We start from the raw sequence: 19,473 nt of genomic DNA, 5'->3' as shown, positions 1-19,473 counted from the left end.
TACGGCTCAACCGCTCGGGGACACACAAACATTTTTGCATTTTCTTTCAGGTTCACTTCTGTCTAGGCCATCACTGGCGACCTGGCAACCGGACCTATGAAGGGACGAGCACACCATAGAGGGAAACAACTCGAACGCGTAGGGGAATCCCTAGATATTCCCCTTGACGATCATCCTACTATTCTCCAGATCCGCACACAGCTCCCCCCTAGTCTTAGCAGGTTCCGAAGTCATATTTATTTTCATCGCACTACTTGTACTCATACGCTTTGACGTATTATTCAATTGCAATCTGCGGCTTTATATGACGTTCACTTTCTATTCTTCCTTATTGATATTTTTTCAAAAAGCAGCCATACTCTCTGGTACGCCTTAATATACCAGGGGCTTCATTGTACCCATAACACGGCAAGAAAGTCCGAACACCTTCACGGTCATTCGGCACCCCGAACGTTAACTTATAACATTATATGCATCAGCTCCGAAATTTGTCTTTGGTCAAATGCTGGGTTTGCCCGGCTCCCATGTTTTGCTACCTTACGTTCCGCTATATCGGCTAAGGTGGCACAGGGAGAACTACTGCAATTGTGTCCCGGTTCTTCCGGACGAGCACCTCAGTAGGGAAAGCCGAAAACTGACTGTCATGATGCGGAGAGAGCTGGTCAGCTGTTTGAGAGGTTACAAAATCTTTAAAGATTTATTCCGCATTATGCAATAACTAATGCAGCGTGCGATGGATCGGGTTTTTTCCCGATCAGGTGCTTATAGAGCCCCTAGTTCGGTCTTCCGAACACTAGAGGCTGCACCTACCTTTCTTTTGTCAAACTCCTATGGCTAAGTGAGGGTGATAAAGCCTTATAGTCCGATTGCTTGGTTCGTTGCGCTGAACACCTCCTTAAGGGACCCAAAATTGGGGTAAAGAGTGTTTAGATTTATCCCGAACACCCCCGTACTTCCTACGTGGGGGCAGAAGCCGACGACTGGCCAACTCTCAGAATTAATATAAATAACGGCCGCATAGGAGGTAATTTTTTTAAAATAACAAGCACTACATAGTAACCTTGTTTCATATTACAACGCCGGACAACATGAATATATTCATGGGAAAATAATGTCCTTGGCACACTGTCCTGTCACAAGGCAGGATCCCTCCAGGACACTCTCGTAATACAATTCGGGTTTGCGATGCTCCTTCCCTTCGGGTGGTCCTTCGGTCATCAGCTTAACAGTGTCCATCTTTGCCCACTGCACCTTAGTGCGGCAAAAGCCATCCGTGCACCTTCAATACAGACTGCCGCTTGATGGCGTCAAGCCGAGGGCAAGCACTAACCAGCCGCTTCATGAGCCCGAAGTAGCTGTTGAGAATTGCTTCGGCAAGCCATAGCCGGATAATTAAATCCTTCATGGCTAGTTCGGCCGCCCTATGCAGCTCAACCAGCTGTTTCAGCTAATCGATAAAGGGTGTGGGATGTTCTGGCGCAAGATATTGCGACCAGAACAACTTCTCCATAGAGCTCCCTTCTTCGGCTCGATAGAATTGTGCGGCATCAGATATGCTACGTGGCAGATCCGCAAACACCCTTGGAGAGCCCCGAATTCGGGTTAGTAACAGGAATCTTTCCTTCACATACTTGCTTTGCATAGAAAAAGCCTTACCCACCGTGATCTTTCTGGCCTCCTGGATTTCCTGGAGGGCGCCTTGGGCCTCGCCCTGGGCATCATGTGCGGATTGATGAGCCTTGGTGAGTTCGGATTCTTTATCCGGCAAACTCTGCTCCAAGGTCTCGCACCTCTTCACAGCCTCTTGGAGTTCTTGTTGAACTTCAGCGACCCTGGCCTCGTGTTTTTCACGAGCGGCCTGCTCCTTGGCTGCCTTCTTTTCAGCTTCAACCACCGCCTTCTTAAGAGCCTCAACTTCGAACGTCGCTCCTGGTACACATCACGACATTTTTTCGTCACAATCAATCATTGATTTGTACTGAATACAAACAAGGTTTTACATACCCTGGTTATCCTCCAACTGCTTCTTCACTTGGCCGAGCTCTTCTTCGGCCCGCTCTAGCCGCTGCTTCAGTCCGGAGACTTCTACAGTATGAGAGGTGGCAGTCAATAAATACGCCTGCTTAGACAAAAAAACAAGGGTATGGCATGGTAAGTCTCCTGCGAGCATATATTCGATCCTCTGTCCGGCTTTTCTTTTCGAACACCGAACAGTCTATCAGGGGCTACTATCTATACTATGACACTCTTTAAACCTCACCATTTATCTCAAAGCCTGTTAAGAGGCTGGTGCAGGCTTCAGTCAGCCCGCTTTCCGCAGACTGAATCTTCTCAATCACCGCACCCATAAGGGCACGATGTTATTCAATGATGGAAGCGTTCTTTAGCGCTGTCGACAAGGTATCCGGCACCTCCGGCTGGACAGAGGTCGCTGGTGGAACAGGCGCACCCCTTCTATTGAAGAAGGTTTTCTGCCTGATTCCGGAGCCGTGCTGGTCTCCGGAACTGTGTCCGGCTGGGGGCCGAATTCAAGCTGGCCCCCGCCGTCAGTATCCATGGGGGTCTCCTCCGCCATGTGTCCGGCTACCGAGGTTTGACCCTCTGGCGCCGCCTTGACAGTCTCCCCAGCTCCTCCTTGGCCTGGGCCCTGTTGGGATGACACCTCGGTGGTGTCCACGTGTTTGGGAGAGGAGGCCATCCGGGAAGTCCCGCTGTCCATTGCATCTGAGCCCAGGGAATCCTTCGATGAGGATTGCTCGACGCGGGACCTGGCCGGACTGCAAGATGCGTCACTCAATGCGTCAACATTGTGCGATAGTTGTCGGTGTCAAAACTGGCAGATCTCGAGTAGGGGGTCCCAAGCTATGCTTCTTAGGATCAATGGTAACATGAACACGGGATTTTACCCAGCTTCGGGCTCTCTTGATGAGATAATACCCTACATGCTGCTTGATTGACTTTAATGAGTATAGGGGTTACAAGAGTTGATCTACCTCGAGATCATATGTGGTGGTCTAAGCCCTAGAGATATGATGAGTAATGTCATAATAATCTATTGACTAGCCGAGCCTCGATTTATATAATGTACCAGAGGCCTAGGATAACAAGAGTCCTAGCCGAATACGCCGGTGGGGAGGAGTCCTTGTCTTGATCACCAAGTCTTGTAGATTCTTCCTTGTGTATACTTCGGCTGTCCAAACTGGCCCATGAGTAAACGGCCATGGGGGTCCTCGGCCCAACCGAACTGATCGGGAGACGACGTGGTGAGTACCCCCTAGTCCAGGACACTATCAGTAGCCCCCTGAACCGGTCTTCAAGTTTGGGGACGCTCCTCGATTCTTCCGAACTGTTCTTCATCTTCGGTCGTCGGTCTTGAAAACTGGTTCAACAAATCTTCTCATCTTTGATCTTGAGGATCACCGAAATAAATCCGAAGAGTTTACACTTCGGGTATCTGAGGGGCCCCTTTAAGTTTTCGGCCTTTATCAATGCCTTGTTATTTTTATGCCTCACCTCGGGTTTGAAGTTATTCCCGGGCGGCAGTGTCCTCTTGCATCCGAGCTCCAACACCGGATTGCATTCGAGGTATCTTTTGCAGCCAAGCACCAATGTCGGACTGCTTCCGAGCTCCAACACCGAAATGTATCCGAGCTCCAACGCCGGACTGTGTCCAAGCTCCAACGCCGGACTGTATCCGAGGTGTCATAGATCACCTTGGCTTGAGGAAGTTTAAAGGAGGTTAGCTGATCTTAATGCTGGAAATGCCCTCTATGGAGCCAGCCACTGGCGCCGAGCTTTATGCCGGACTGCTTCCGAGGTGGTGCACCACCCCTGACTGCGGGCTGATTTTTTTATTGTTGCAATTTATTCTCTGCCAAGATATATAGCCAGTAGCCCTCAAGGTGTATGTGTTGGTCTAAAACCTGAGATGCACCTGAAGGAAAACCTGAAACCCCTGATCCTGGTAGCCCTTGAGACTCAGGTCGATGCGCGAAATCAGCCTGAGGATCAACTCCTAGCTCGGCAGCATTCATAGGAATAGAACCGCAGTGTAATATACTAGAGATAATAGTGATCGGCGAACGGGCCCTTGAGAGAGGGTCTTGAGAAGTTGCCATAATATATTAGCTTGATGCCGGATAGGTCCATATGGTACCTATTGTTTTCCGAAGACGCGTTTGTGCATAGTTTGGTCAAGCCAAACCCTAAGCACTTTGAATTTTCTGCATTGAACAGGCAATGCAGTAGCCCCCGAGACACTGGTCGGGTGGCAACACCAGATTAGGGGATCGATGTGCCCCTTTAATATTTATAAATAATAAGCGCCAAGCCTAGTAGCCCCCGAGCCTTAATGCGGGAACGGGTGGCCGAATTAAGGATCGATATCGATAGTAAAATCACAAATTATGTGTAATGACTCTATGTATCCAAGTACTTTACATCATTAATGCTCGGATCCGCATTGTACAAAACTTTCTTGACCGACCATCGACTTCAACCTCTTCGTCTAGTAGCCGAGGAGTGTTTTCCTACTTTATAAAGCCGTTATAAGGGCAAAGATTTATGAAAAACAAGGCAATCCGGCCATACGGTTTTATAAACAAAGGTACACAGATAGATATGTTATATTACATAATGTAAGAAACATCCTCCAAGGAAAATAGTCCCGCTATCGGTTCCTTTCTTTGGGTCGTCATGCTTATCATGATCATGAAACCTCACCTCCGGTCAATGTGGGAGGAAAATATTAAGGATTTAGTTCAGGGAAAGTTCCCGAACTCTACTTTATTAATGAACCACAATTTCCACTTTCGTCGTTGCCGACCAATGTGATCCTTTAAGATTGCTAGCTTTCGGCTTCACCCAGTCTGAGGTACTTGCTTAGATGAACCGGTAGTAACAATCACAGAGGTGCTCCATTTACCACCTAGCCGAACAATCGGGAACGTAGGTGTAAGCACAGGAGCCAGGCAACCCAGCTTTGCCAAAGTCTTAAGTCAAATTGATGCATATTTATGGCTTTATAACGATGATTACAGAAGGCGGCCCTTGTATATTAAATACAAATGCCGATGATATGTTTATTTTGACTCCGTTGCGACCGTTTATCAGTTGAAAGTGGCCCATCGTCGGCTTCTACTCCTTTGTAGATACTACGCAGAGTTTTTTCCGCAAACAAGACAACCCTTAGCCGACGCCTCAATGCCCGAAGGCAGTTGTGTTAGCAGAAATGAGGCAATCAGATATGCGGGCTTTATAACTTTCACTTAGTCATAGGAGCTTTAAACTGGGGAAGCTAGCTATGAGCCCCTGGTTAGTGTTCGGCGATAGCCGAGGTCAAGCCATAAACACTTCGGCCAATGTTATGAACGGCCCGTCATTTAACATAGTCATCGGTTCGCTGACCAGTTTACGCTTATTGTGACAGTTAGTTTTCGGCTTTCTCCACTGAGGTGCTTAACCATGCGAGATGGAGGCACAATTGCAGTGGTTCTCCCTTTGCACACCTAGCCAAACAAAGCGGAACGTAGGAGGCAAGCATAGGAGCCGGGCAACCCAACTATTGACCGAAGACACAATTTGAAACCAATGCATATATAGTAATATATGAGAATGTTTTTGCCGAATCCCTAAAGGTGTCCGGCGTTGCACTGCGAGACTTGTGCTGGAAACACACAAATAGTTTAAAAGTGCCATAAGCTTGGAAAACCAAAAAACGTCAATAAAAACTTGACGTCCGAACAAGATCAAGTGTTCGGTGCCAATCCAAAAATTGGAAAAAAATTGTGCTTTTGTCGTGCTTTAACATGACGCCTCCGATCTCAAGACTTCACGCGGTTCAGCCCTTTGCTACGACCAAGAAGAAAACACATTTACTATAAAATAGATCATATAAATTTTAAGAGCCCCCAAGTTACTTGGGTAAAAGAATTTTATGTCTAATGATTGTATGTACCGAAGTACTTATATCATATATGTGTTCACCCGAACTTTGAACGCGTCTTAACCGACCGTCGGCTTCTCCCTCTTCGGTCAAGGACCAAAAATTGTTATGTATTCCACCTGCGAGAATATCGACGGTGTTTCCGATAACCAGGCAATCAGGCCATAAGGCTGTAACAGACAAAGCGCGCTCAGGGAACTTATGCTATATTACCAACAAAGTGTAAGGAGCATCTTCGAAGAAAATAGTACCTCCACCGATACCTTTCTTCGGTTGCTCATTGTTACTATGAGACTTGTGCAATATATTTTTTGTACTCATGAGTTCCGTTGTCTGCCGACCATGATTCAAAACAATAAGAGCGCTAGCTTTCGGCTTCACCCAGTCTGAGGTCAGAGCTCCGATGACCCGGTCGTGACAATCGCAGAGGTGCTCCCTTTACTCCCTAGCCAAACAATCGAGAACGTAGGGGTATGCACATGAGCCAAGCAACCCATCTTGCGGAACACTTAAGTCAATATGATGCATATTGTGGCGTAATACACGAACAAGGAACGAAGCCGTACAAGTATAATCATATGCAAGAGAAAAAACTTCATAAAGGAAGCCCCCAAATAAACGGGGTATTTGAATTTGTGTGTCACAAACAAAGTTATGACAAGGAATTTTCTCATAAACAACTTTTTTCCAAAGAAGTATAATGCTTGGTCGAACCGAACAAAATTTAAAACTGAAAGTTTTTGAGCATGAAAGCGACTTAGCTAGTTAATGTGTTTGGCATTGATGACGCGGTCCGAGCTTGATGCGGGACAAGGTTCCAGCCTCTCAGGCTCATCCCCAGGTGGCCGAGCAGAGAGTTCGGCACTTCGAGAAGATGAAGCCCTCAGTCCAGCCGCGGTAATGGAGTAGGTCGGCGCGGCAAGGCGACAACATGATTCAGTCGAACGAGGCGACAGCGCGGCTCGGTCTGAGTCAATTGGCTGCACAGATAAAATAGTGCAAACCAAAAGTAATGACAAATAAATATAATAATGTATATTAAAAAAATTCTTCTACTTATTTAATACAAGCGGAGTAAATAATGAAAGAGATATGGCCTGAGCGTCGAGGTCAATGTCGATGCAGGGCGTGATGTGGTAAAGGCGTGGCAAATCCCGAATTCACAGGTCGGTCCAAGTTCCAGATACAGTGTTCGCTGAACTATGTACGGAAACTGACCGAACCACCACGCGACCGTCATTAATGCGGCCACCATTTGATAGGCCCGTGTATAGATGATGGAACAAAGCAGAGTAATAATTCCTTGGGAAAAATAAACCCAAACAAGCAAAAATTGTTGGTATTAATAGCACCTGGTTTATTTGTGGTAGCGGTCCGAAGAAAGGTTACTCCCAAAATTGGGAGTCAATCCGCACACCCATTGCCTGATGGGTGATGAAGCAAAGGCATGATGATGCTGGCAAAGGTTGGCTCGGCGAGGCAAAGACCGTGGTCCAGCTAATGTGATGAAGCTGGTCGGCCGATGACGCCGAAGTCTCTGAAGTAAGTTGATGAAGGGATGACGAAGCCCCCAGTCCAGGCGAGGAGACGGAGCAGGTCAGTGAGGAGATGTGTCAGCCGAGGTGTTGAAGTAGTTCGGCGTGATGGACATCGGCTCGATGAAGCAACGGTTCGGCCATGCCGATACAGGTCGTAGCTCGTGACGTGGTCAATGCTGGCTTGATGAAGTGACCGTGCGGCAATGCCAGTGTGCCTGCTCCGTGTAATCCGTGGGGCGGCGATGTTGGTGATGATTTATCCTTCACGATGCCGAACTATTGCTCGACTGGCCGAGATGATGATCCGAAGAAGTTGAACTCGGCTCAAGAAGGCGACGACGTGTCTAGCGTAGTTCAGCCGCCGTGGAGTGATGTTGTCGGGCCGGTTTGACACCGGCGCGATGGTGAAGATTGTATTGTAAAAATAATTTTAATATTAATGGGATGTGTTTGAGAATAAAACACAATACCCCATACGAAAGCTTCCTTCAAAAATGATGTCCAAAATCCCGTTCATAAAGAAGATGAACTCGGGTCGGATTCGTTCTTGTGCAGAAAACAGATCCAAAAAGTGATGCACTAATCGGAAGGTTCCCGGAGTTTGGACGGTCGGATCGAGTTGAATTTGTGGAAGGTGGTAGATATGGGAATTCCGCAGCCGATCAACGATTGGATCTTCCAAAGGACGTCCGAGCTAGATGCTGGACGCCACGCTCCAAACTCGTCCGGATTCTCGTCCAGATTCAACAGGGCTCAGGTATATCGGAGATTGCCGAAGATTCCTCAATCGGAACTCGACGAAATTTTGCAGGGTTGTTGTAGACTTAATTCACATAATTCCACTGAAGCAATCGTTTAGGCGACACTCGAGGAGGCGGTGGCGGCGGATACGAGTTTGCCATCTAGAAAAACAGCACGGTCGCCCGAGGGCAATGTTGACGTTGAGCCCCCGAGCTCCATGGATGATTCCTCCATGATCTTGATAGAGATCGGAGTTGATGTTGATGAAGGACCTCATCCGAACATGATGATTAGAGGTAGGGCGCAGTCCTCGGTCAAGCCAAGGTGACCAGTCGAGTTGGTGACGAAGAAGCCGACGTCGCAATTGACCTGCAGTCGAGCCATTGATCCTTTTGCCGATCACACAGTGGAACTCTCAAGGAAAGCACCAATGTCGGTGTCAAAACCAGTGGATCTCGAGTAGGGGGTCCCAAGCTGTGCGTCTTAGGATCAATGGTAACATGAACACGGGATTTTACCCAGCTTTGGGCTCTCTTGATGAGATAATACCCTACATGCTGCTTGATTGAGTTAATGAGTATAGGGGTTACAAGAGTTGATCTACCTCGAGATCATATGTTGTGGTCTAAGCCCTAGAGGTATGATGAGTAATGTCATAATAATCTATCGACTAGCTGAGCCTCGGTTTATATAATGTACTAGAGGCCTAGGATAACAAGAGTCCTAGCCGAATATGCCGGTGGGGAGGAGTCCTTTTCTTGATCACCAAGTCTTGTAGAATCTTCCTTGTGTATACTTCGGCTATCCGAACTAGCCCATGAGTAAACAGCCATGGGGGTCCTCGGCCCAATCCAACTGATCGGGAGACGACGTGGTGAGTACCCCGTAGTCCAGGACACCGTCAATAGTGAGTCTGGATATATGAATGTGTCCGGATTTTATGTACTCACGATTTAACCAGGGGCTGGACCCTGGGATTCCACTCTGGGCTGCTGTCGGTGGCGGTGGTGAAATCATCTGGAAAGGAGGCTTTCCCCCTCTTAGACGACTCAGCCTCCAAGCGTATGGAGGGCATCCTCTTCTTTCTCCCCCTCGCTGGGGGGGATTGGCTTTCCTCCTCCTCTTTCTCGTCCTCTTCAGAGGAGGAGCGGGCCTTAGAGTCTTCGGACACTATGTACGAAGCACCCTTCGACAAAAGCCGCCCCTGGTCTCTTTGGCCTCCTTCTCGGCCTTCTTCTTTGGTGCCCTGTAAGGCGCCGGGACCAACATCTTCATCAGAAGTGGGCTGGCTTGTTCTTCTCGCAGCGGGGCCGGACAGTAGATCCGCTCCGCCTTCGTCTAGCCCTAGGAGAATTATTGGAAAATATATTAGGCATTTCCCTCAGAGTACGCAGATAAAGCGTACATCTTGCCAATATATGAAAACTCATCGAACTTGTGGGACGGGACAATTTGTACCCACGGTCCTTGGCCGAGTCCGGCCACGATTTGCCGGACTTGAAGAGCACCTTCCAGATGTCTTCATGCGTTGTGCCGAAGAACTCCAGCAGGGTCTGGTGCTTGGCTGGGCCGAATTCCCATAAATTGCAAGCCCTGCGTTGGCATGGGAGAATCCGGCGAACCAACATCACCTGGACTACGTCAGCAAGCTTGATGTTCTTGTCTCCCATGCTCTTGATGCGCGCCTGGAGCGTCGCTAGTTCGTCTGACGAAGACCAGTCCAGGCCCTTCTTGGGCTAGGACGTAAGCCGCAATGGGGCTCCGGATCGGAATCAGGGAGCCGCGGCCCATTTAGCGCCGCGTGGCTCAGTGACATAGAACCACTGTTGCTGCCACCCTTTGACGGAATCATTAAAGGTACCTGATGGCCATGAGACATTGGGCATCTTGCTCACTATGGCGCCTCCGCACTCGGCATGCTCGCCGCTCACCACCTTGGGCTTCACATTGAAAATCTTTAGCCACAATCCGAAGTGTGGAGAGATGCGGAGAAAGGCCTCACACACGATGATGAATGTCGAGATGTTGAGGAAGGAATTGGGGGATAGATCATGGAAATCGATCCCGTAGTAATACATAATGCCGCAAACAAATGGGTGGAGGGGAAACCCCAACCCGCGGACGAAGTGAGGGAGGAATACAACCCTCTCTTGGGGTTCCGGAGTAGGGACGATCTGTCCCACCGTCGGGAGATGGTGGCCGATCTTCTTGGCCAGATACCCGGCCTCCCGAAGTTTCTTTATATCCTTCTCCCGGACAGTGGAGGCCATCCACTTGCCTCCAGCTCCGGATCCGGACATTTTCGGAATGCTCTTGTGGGCAGAGAAGGCAAATGCTTGGGCGCTGGAGAGAGAGAGAGAGAGAGAGAGAGAGAGAGAGAGAGAGAGTAGGCAGAGGAAGAAGACGGCGTGGGTGAAAGAGGGGAATCCTTATCCCTTTATAAAGGTAGTAAAATCATGTGCTTCCCCGCATGCCCTAAAACTCGTTTATTCCCCAAGCACCGTGCTAATGGCACGATTGGGTTACCCACGCCCGTATTGATGAGGATCCCATAATAAGGGGACACGATCTCTGCTTCGACAAGACGTGCCAATAAAACTGACTTGCCTCACTCGGGTAGATCTTCATGAAATAGGCAATCTCCTTGCCCTTACAAACTTCTTGGTTCAACTCCACAATCTTGTCGGAGGCTCCCAAGCGACACCTAATCAATCTAGGAGACACCACTCTCCAAAAGTTAATAGACGGTGTGTTGATGATGAACTCCTTGATCTTGTGCTTCAAATGATAGTCTCCCCAACACTCAACTCTCTCACATAGATTTGGCTATGGTGGAAAGCAACTTGGGGAAGCCTAAAGATCAAGATTCTTGTGGCAGGATTGGTATATCTTGGTCTCAACACATGAGTAGGTGGTTCTCTCTCAGAAATGAGTGGTGGAAGTGTAGGCATGTTCTAATGGCTCTCTCTTGAATGGAGAAGGGGGTGGAGGGGTATATATAGCCTCCACACAAAATCCAACCGCTACACACATTTGAGCCAACTCGGTCAGAGCGAATAGAAGAACTCGGTGAGACCGATCTAGTTCAAAATGTGAACTTTATGCATCTCAGTGGGACCGACTGAGAAAACTTGGTGGGATCGATGTGCAAGTGCTAGGGGAAAACCTCATCTCGGTGACGCCGAATGCACGAATTCGGTGAGACCAATTTCAGCAAAAAGCAACCAGAGATTTGGTCAAGCAAATTTGGTGGGACCGATCGCTCATTTTGGTGAGACCAAAATGTTACAAAGATAAACAGAGAGTTTGCAGGGCCATCTCAGTGAGACCGAGATCCGTATCGATGTAACCGAACTGTTAGGGTTTCTGGCACTGGCTATGTCGTAAGAACTCGGTGGTGCCGGGTAGGAAGAATCGGTGAGGCCGAGTTTAACTTAGGGTTTCGGACACATGTGGAGATGAGAAAGTGGTTGAGGGTTTTGGAGCAATATCACTAAGCACTTGAGAAAGTAATCCATTAAGCAACACCTCATCTCCTTTTAATAGTATTGGCTTTCCTATGGACTCAATGTGATCCCGGATCACTGAAAATATAAATGAAGAGTCTTGAGCTTGTGCCAATGCATGTCCTTGATACATAAGGGGTTCCATATCCTCTTGTCCTTTCCATGCCATGCCATTGTTGAACTTGTCTGAAATACACTAGCTAAAGCATTAGTCCAATAAGATATTTTGTCATTAATCACCAAAATCACCCAAGGAGCACTTGTACTTTCAATCTCCCCCTTTTGGTAATTGATGACAACATACACCAAAGCTTTAGATAATAGATATGAAGAGTAACAAATAAAGCTTTGGAGAGGCATATAACTTTTCTAAGCTCCCCCTACATGTATGCAATCATGTAAAGATAGGATATCCTAACATGTGAATGCATGAACATGACAGAGTAGGTAGAGAGTTACATGTATCTTCGCTATATGCATCAGAGCAAAAGATGTGCTCTAGACATATACCTTCTTGTTCATGAATATCTCTTGCAAACAATATGTACATCAGTAAGAGATCATCATGTACAAGAGTGAGAAGCATATACTTACCTTGTGGTCTTGAGATGACTTCTAAAGAGTGGACTTGAGAAAACAGGGTTAGATAACACAAGAACACTCTTAATGAAGCAAGCTTAGGAACCTCAAGAATACCAAGACTGGGATGCCATGTAATGGGTGAGTACGTACTGAGTGCTGCATTAAGATATTGACATGTCCCCAAGGAAATAAAGACATGCAATGAATTCCAAGTGAGTTTTCTCCCCTTAGACAAGGATTCTTTCTCCCCCTAAATTTGATATTTGATAATGGGAGAAGACAGGGTCAGATAAAATCAGAGCAAGATAAAATCCAAGGAAACATAGAAATAGCTAGAATCAATCACATTGACATGTCTTTCCCCTCTTAAAGAAACGTGACTTCTCTCCTCTCGAAGGCAAGCATCTGTGAGTCATATAAACTTTGATGTCTCTCTCATATGATAAGCTTTGATGTCTCTCTCTCTCCCCCTTCGAAATCAATTTCCAAGAAGGGTTCTTCTCGAGCATGAGGCAAGTAGGTGTGTCCTTGAGAAACAAAGCAAAGCAGAATGAAATTTGATGATGCTGATAGAGGGAAGAATCATTGAGTGGAGCTGAAGAGAATACATAGAATAAATGACAAAACATTTTCTCAGAGTTGAAATCGGTAGCGCCGAGTAGGTTTCCATTGGTGAAATTGAAATGGTAGAGTCAAAGAAGGTACTCACGGTTCAAACCGAGTTAGTCCTTATCGGCGGGGCCGATAGATCTGGATTAGAGAGATTGAGTTCAACATAGAGAAAGAAATTTTGTCAACTCAACTCACTTGGCAATAAAATCTCACAAGGATTTGCAAGGAATTAAAGACACAGAAAAATTCAGAGAAAACAGAAATGAGAAAATGATCTAGATGAAGTTTTTTTGGGGCAAAAGATAAGTGAAGCAAAAAGGAAAAATAATTCTACTGAGTAAAGAACAAAAGGGGAACTTCATCTAGATGGCACTACTGCAGGATGCTACTAATGGGACACTATGATCAGAGACCCTTCGACAAAGCTGTGTGCGATGCAATAATCGCAAACTGTGGTGTAAAAAACCCGTCAAAAAGGTGGAAAACATTTGCGATGGCGGAAACATCAAACACGGTTCATATTTTACTTGCGTGTGCGATGCTGGGCATACAGTTGATCCAGCAGAACTATTTGCGATGAGGAAGAACAACATAAACGGGCAGCCATATCAATGTGTGTGCGATATACGACATACAGTTCGCTCCGATGAACTGTGTGCTATTAGGGAATGCAACAGAAATGGTCATCCAAATGAAGGTGTGTGTGATATAAAGCATACAGTTCACTCGGACAAACTGTTTTCAATTAGGCAAGAAAATGGAAACGTTTCATCTTAACAAGATGTGTGTGATATGTGGCATTTGCAATTAGCCAAAAGAACACAAACAATTCGTGTAAACCAGATGTGTGTGATACACAACAAACGACCCACTCGGATGAACTGTTTGCGATGAGAAATTATAACACAGATGGTTACTATAGTAAGTTCGTGTGCAATTCTGTTCGTACAAAAAACTTTAAAACATGCAAACTAGTTGCTTGCGTATAAACAATTATCAAAAAGTAATGAGATAGACCTTCTTCAAGCCAATCAACATGTGTTCAAAAAACAAGAAATGTCAAAAATTACAAAACAAAGACCTCGATAGACCTGGCTGCTGTAGATCCCTCTTTGCAGCCTTTATTGCGCAACACAATGGAAACGGTTCAACTGAACGATATGTGTGTGATACACAGCAAATAGGTCTGCGATAAAAAATGTGTGCGAAGACCAATAGTAACACAGACGATTACTGCTAATAAGCCATGTGGTTTGCTCTGTCTATAGAAGAATAACATGTATATATATAACTGAAATAAACATCCAATTACATAAGTGACTATACAGATCATTCACACACACATCAATAAACAATTGCATGCATTCTAAAGTAGGAGAAACGATCGTCTAGTCATCTACTTCTTGTGACGCTCCCGCCACTGCTCTGTGGCTCGATCCCTTGGCTGGGGCATGAACAAGACACTTCCTCATGTCAACGATCCACCTGTACATCTTGTAGCTTGTGTACGAGTCATTGGCCGCGTACTTGACGTGTTCTTCATCCAGTCTCTTATGCCAAACACTGTGCCAGGTGTCCTTGTCCTTCTTGCTCTCATCCTTCATCTTCATGTAGTAGGGGTCGATGATGGCCGAGGCGAGGTCAACCAGGGAGTTCAGTTTGTTCTTGGTGCTGCCCCAGACCTTGTAGTGGTTCTAGATGTTGACAAGATTCTGACATTTCAAGCCCAAAACCTTGAGTGCTTTTAGATCGTTGGTGGTGTCCACCGTAGCGAAATTGTAGTCGGAGCTGTTGATAAACCTGGAGAAACGCTCACAAGGTCTTGTGGCCAGGTGGTAGTGGTAGACGAGGATGTCATGTTGCACGCACAACTGGGCGACAACAACCTTCTAATCGTGCCCGCCACAACCGATGGTGTATTCGAGGTCGAAGCCAACCACTTGGTACTTGTCCTCGGCAAGGAACTGCTCCATAGTTTGGGTGGAGCTCTCCACCGACACTGGATCGTTCATGTACACCATCGAGTGGGCCTTCCCCCTCACGTGGGTGTCCACTACGTGATGCGTGGTGAACTGCCCGCTGTTGTTGTCGTCGGCCACTGGGAGCGCCATTGGAGCCACGGGGATCGCCATTGGAACCGCCGGATGTCCTCTCTGTATGTGTCGTCGTGGAGGTGCTTATTGTGTCGTGTGACGTGAGAGATGAAGGTAAATGGCCACAGGAATAAATGGGGGCCAGGTGGCCTGGATTCTCGGCGCGTCTGCATGGCAGTTTTTCCATCGGGTAACTGCATTGTCGAGCCACGCCCGGTGCAACCACATGCACACGAACATGCGCGATCATGCGCCGGCCCCAAACATTGGCAGCACGCGTGGAGGGACGAGGGCAGAGCACCCGGAGGGACGCAAGAGAAGAGTGCGCCGTGGCCGCCTCAACCACAAGGAACCACATGCGTAGAGCAGTTGAACACGCAAGAAATGGTCGCCTACAAGCCGACCGACACTTGCGTCGCTGCATAGAGAGCGACCGTGTGCTACTACCTCCATGTTGGTCTGTAGCCCCCTTTATATTATGTGCCATACTTTTCCCTCAAATTTAACCAACAAAATGTTATAAAAATTATATAATTGGAAACTATGTTCCAATACGAATCCAACTATATAATCTTTGGTGACATGCATTCGTATTTTATTAGTTAAATCCTACTTATAAACCAGGAGGGGTGTATAGTAGGTAATTCAATCGCAAACATTTTTTTATTAACCGTATGTGTACGCGGCCTTTCGTCCTCCTGTCGCATGTCTTGTCATCCCGCTGCCGCAGCGGGAGCGTTCTTTTGGCCAAAAGGTAGCACCAATGAATCATCGGTGAGCCCGTTCCCGCGCAACCTTGCAGGTTCCCGTGCAAGCTTCCCACCTGACTGGGTGAAATCCCCAAAAATCCCAATGCTTACCAGCTTGCTATAAAAACCCTCACAGCCGGTGAGTCCTACGTTGCATTTTCCCCTCCCTCCCTGTAGTTTATCTCGTCTGCTTCTCCTGCAATAGCCAATGGCACCGGTCCGTTGTGGTCGCTCAACCACTCCGCTGTCATCAGACGAAAGCTCCAGCTGGGAGGCTACACCACGGCGGCAGCACAGTCCCCAACGTAGTGTAGTGTGCGTGACGTCCCTATTGGGTTTGCGCAGAACACCCACCACACGCTCTGCTGCCGGTGCCCCTCGGCAGCTGTTGCCGGCCGGCATTGCTGCCACACCACCATCAATAGCCAGGGCCATCGCCCGCTCTGCCGCCGCGGCCCGAAATCAGGAGCTGGCCGTCATGGCGCCACCCCACTGCCGGCCACCGTGGCCATCACCCGCTCCGCCACCGCGGCCCGAAGGCGGGAGGTGGTTGTCGTGGCCGCTACCCCATCGTCGGCTATCGTGGCCGCCAGCCCACCATCGACTGTCGGGGTCATCACCCACTCGGCCACCGCCGACCGAGGGAGGGAGGCGGAGGTGGATGCCGACACGTGCGTCAGCTACCTTGCGCGCTACACCGAGTTCCTATGGGAGGAGGAGGAGTGATACGTCTCCAATGTATCTATAATTTGTGAAGTATTCATGCCATGTTTACAATAGTTTTATATGATTTTGGTATGATTTGGGTAGAAATAACCCGGACTGACGCTGTTTTCAGCAGAACTACCGTGGTGTTGTTTTTGTGCAAAAATAAAAGTTCTCGAAATGCGCTAAAAACCAACGGAGATTTTTTCTGGAAAATATAAAAAATACTGGAACAAAGAGTTACCAGAGGGGAGTCCTGTGGGCCCCACGAGGGTGGAGGGCGCGCCCCTGTGCCTCGTGGACTCTCCATGGGGCCCCCTGACTTGTTCTCAATGCCAACCTCTCCTATAAATGTCCAAACCTCCAGAAAATAACCTAGATCGGAAGTTCCGCCACCGCAAGCCTCTGTAGCCATGGGAAATCAATCTAGGCCCTCTCTGGCACCCTGCCGGAGGGGGCCATCATCACCGGAGTCCATGGGAAGGATGCTGGAGGGGCTATCATCGCCATGAAGGCCAAGGACCAGCGGGGGAAGCTCTGCCCATCCAGGGGGAGGCCATGGAGGAGGAAGCACAAGGAGGAGAACCTCTCCTCCTCTCTCTCGGTGGCACCAGAGTGCCATCGGGAGGGGAATCATCGCTGCGGTGATCGTCTTCATCAACATCACCATCATCATCACATCCTCATCTCTTTTACGCGGTCCACTCTTGCGCACCCTGCTGTAATCCCTACTTGAACATGGTGCTTTATGCCACATATTATGATCCAATGATGTGTTGCCATCCTATGATGTTTTGAGTAGATATCCTTTGTCTTTGGGTTGATTGATGATCTAGATTGGCATGAGTTGTATGTTTTATTTTGGTGCTGTCTTATTGTGCCTTCCGTGTCGCGCAAGCGTGAGGGATTCCCGCTGTAGGGTGTTGCAATATGTTCATGATTCGCTTTTAGTGGGTTGCTTGAGTGACAGAAGCATAAACTCAAGTAAGGGGGTTGTTGCATATGGGATAAATGGGACTTGATGCTTTAATGCTATGGTTGGGCCGGTTTTACCTTAATGATCTTTTGTAGTTGCAGATTCTTGCTAGAGTTCCAGTCATAAGTGCATATGATCCAAGAAGAGAAAGTATGTTAGCTTATGCCTCTCCCTCATATGAAATTGCAATAGTGATTACCGGTCTTGTTAACAATTGCCTAGGATAACTCCGCACACCGACCCATCATTATTCCACACTCGCTATTTATAATATTTAGTAATATATTCTAACTTTATGATAACATCACCTACTTTTATATTTTAGCTCTCTGATACCATGCAAAGTTATCCTCTTCATACCCACAACGTAGTTTTATTTCTCGTTTCTAGTTGGAAGCAAACCCTCAGTGTACATAGAGTCGTATCAGTGGCAGATAGGACTTGAGAGAATATTGATCTTGCCTTTAGCTCCTTGTGGTCTCCATACTTATCACTTCCACCTTTGGGAATTGCTACGATGATTCCCTGCACTTGGGGATTATCAAGGAGCGCCTCGTCGAGCACGCAAAGAGCCTTACCGCCGCCATCGCCGTGACACACGCCGCCTCAGAGGCGAGGAATCAAGAGATCTACAAGGAGAACCACCGCTTCGAGAGGGATCGTCTGGAGCGGCAGTGGGCGTTCGAGCTGGCGAGCGTCGCCAAATGTGCAGCAGCAGCAGACACCGTATTTCATTTGTCTAGCTCGTCGGTAGGCTCCTCCTCTGCCTCTTACAGAGCATGCTCGGAAGAGGAGAGGTTGCCAAAAGTAGTACAAAGCCCCTCCGTAGTAGTATTTAGGGGCTATTTTGTTCAGTTCATGTGACTATAGATGTGGTGGAACTGTACAACGTATTTAAAATTAGCTAGTATATAAAGTAGAACTAGCTATTTCAGTACGTGGTTGGCAAAAATTGGGGAAAAGTTTGGCCGGTTCAGCTGTTGAGTTGAACTGTTTGTATAAATTAAGCATGACTGATTAATCTATGAATGAAATCTATGCTTAATTACTGAAGTTTAGTTGCAAAAATTAGATAGTGCTACTAATTTTTAGCTGCATATTTGACAAATCGCAGTGTTACAGGGTTGACAAATGGCAATGTTACTAGATCAACAAATGTCAATCTTTCATGTTTGAAAAATGGCAACATACCCAATATGACAGATGCAAATCTTACCAAATTGTTTGTAAGTGGTTGCACATGGGTCATCCAAACAACCGTTTTCGTTGAAGAGATGCACAAATCCTGCTCTCGCTTTGCATACAGGTGTTCTATCTAAAATGTTTGTGATCAAGAGCAGCACAAATCCTGCTCGACACATTTTGCCTTGGCTTCCTGGGGTTGTAGACAGATGGCTCCCCTCTCCTCTCCACCCCTCCACCCGCCCTCCCACCCTAACAATGGCGATCTCTAGCTTTGGGCCATCATGGAGGGCCTCCTAGTCTGGGATTTCAAGCCCGGTCTCTCCATTGCTAATCAGGTGCGTTGAAGATTCGGTTCTACAGTCCATTTTTCACCTTCTTTGGGTACCAAGGAGTTTTTCTTGGTAGTCTACTTCTCCTTGGCTTCATTCCCTTTATCCGAAGAATCGGTGGGTATTGCTTTGCAATGTTGTATTGGAGGTATACCATCGGGACTAAATGTCAAATCCATTGGTGCAAGAAGATGTCGTTTCTCTTTGGCCTCCAACAAGGTTGGACATTTCATATATCGTCTCAAGGATCGAATTTGGCCGGACTTTGTTTGTCATTTTCAACTTTTTAGATCCTCCATGGCCCCTACTCCTTGGAATGATCGCCTCTGGCATTCTGATGAGGTTATTCAGGCAGTTTCCACTCTCTCTCCAATGGCCATCAGAGCAAATTTGAACTTTTTACGTCAAAGGGATAATGGTGATGGTGATAACTTGATGATCCCTCCTTCTGAGGTTCCACCGCCGACGTGCTCCCCGGAGAAAGTTGCTGGAGCGACCTCTACGCGTAATCAG

The sequence above is a fragment of the Triticum aestivum genome, chromosome 5B (assembly GCF_018294505.1).
Source record: "Triticum aestivum cultivar Chinese Spring chromosome 5B, IWGSC CS RefSeq v2.1, whole genome shotgun sequence".
In the NCBI taxonomy this organism is placed as follows: domain Eukaryota; kingdom Viridiplantae; phylum Streptophyta; class Magnoliopsida; order Poales; family Poaceae; genus Triticum; species Triticum aestivum.
The sequence above is the reverse complement of the archived record's forward strand: the minus strand, read 5'-3'. Positions refer to the sequence as shown.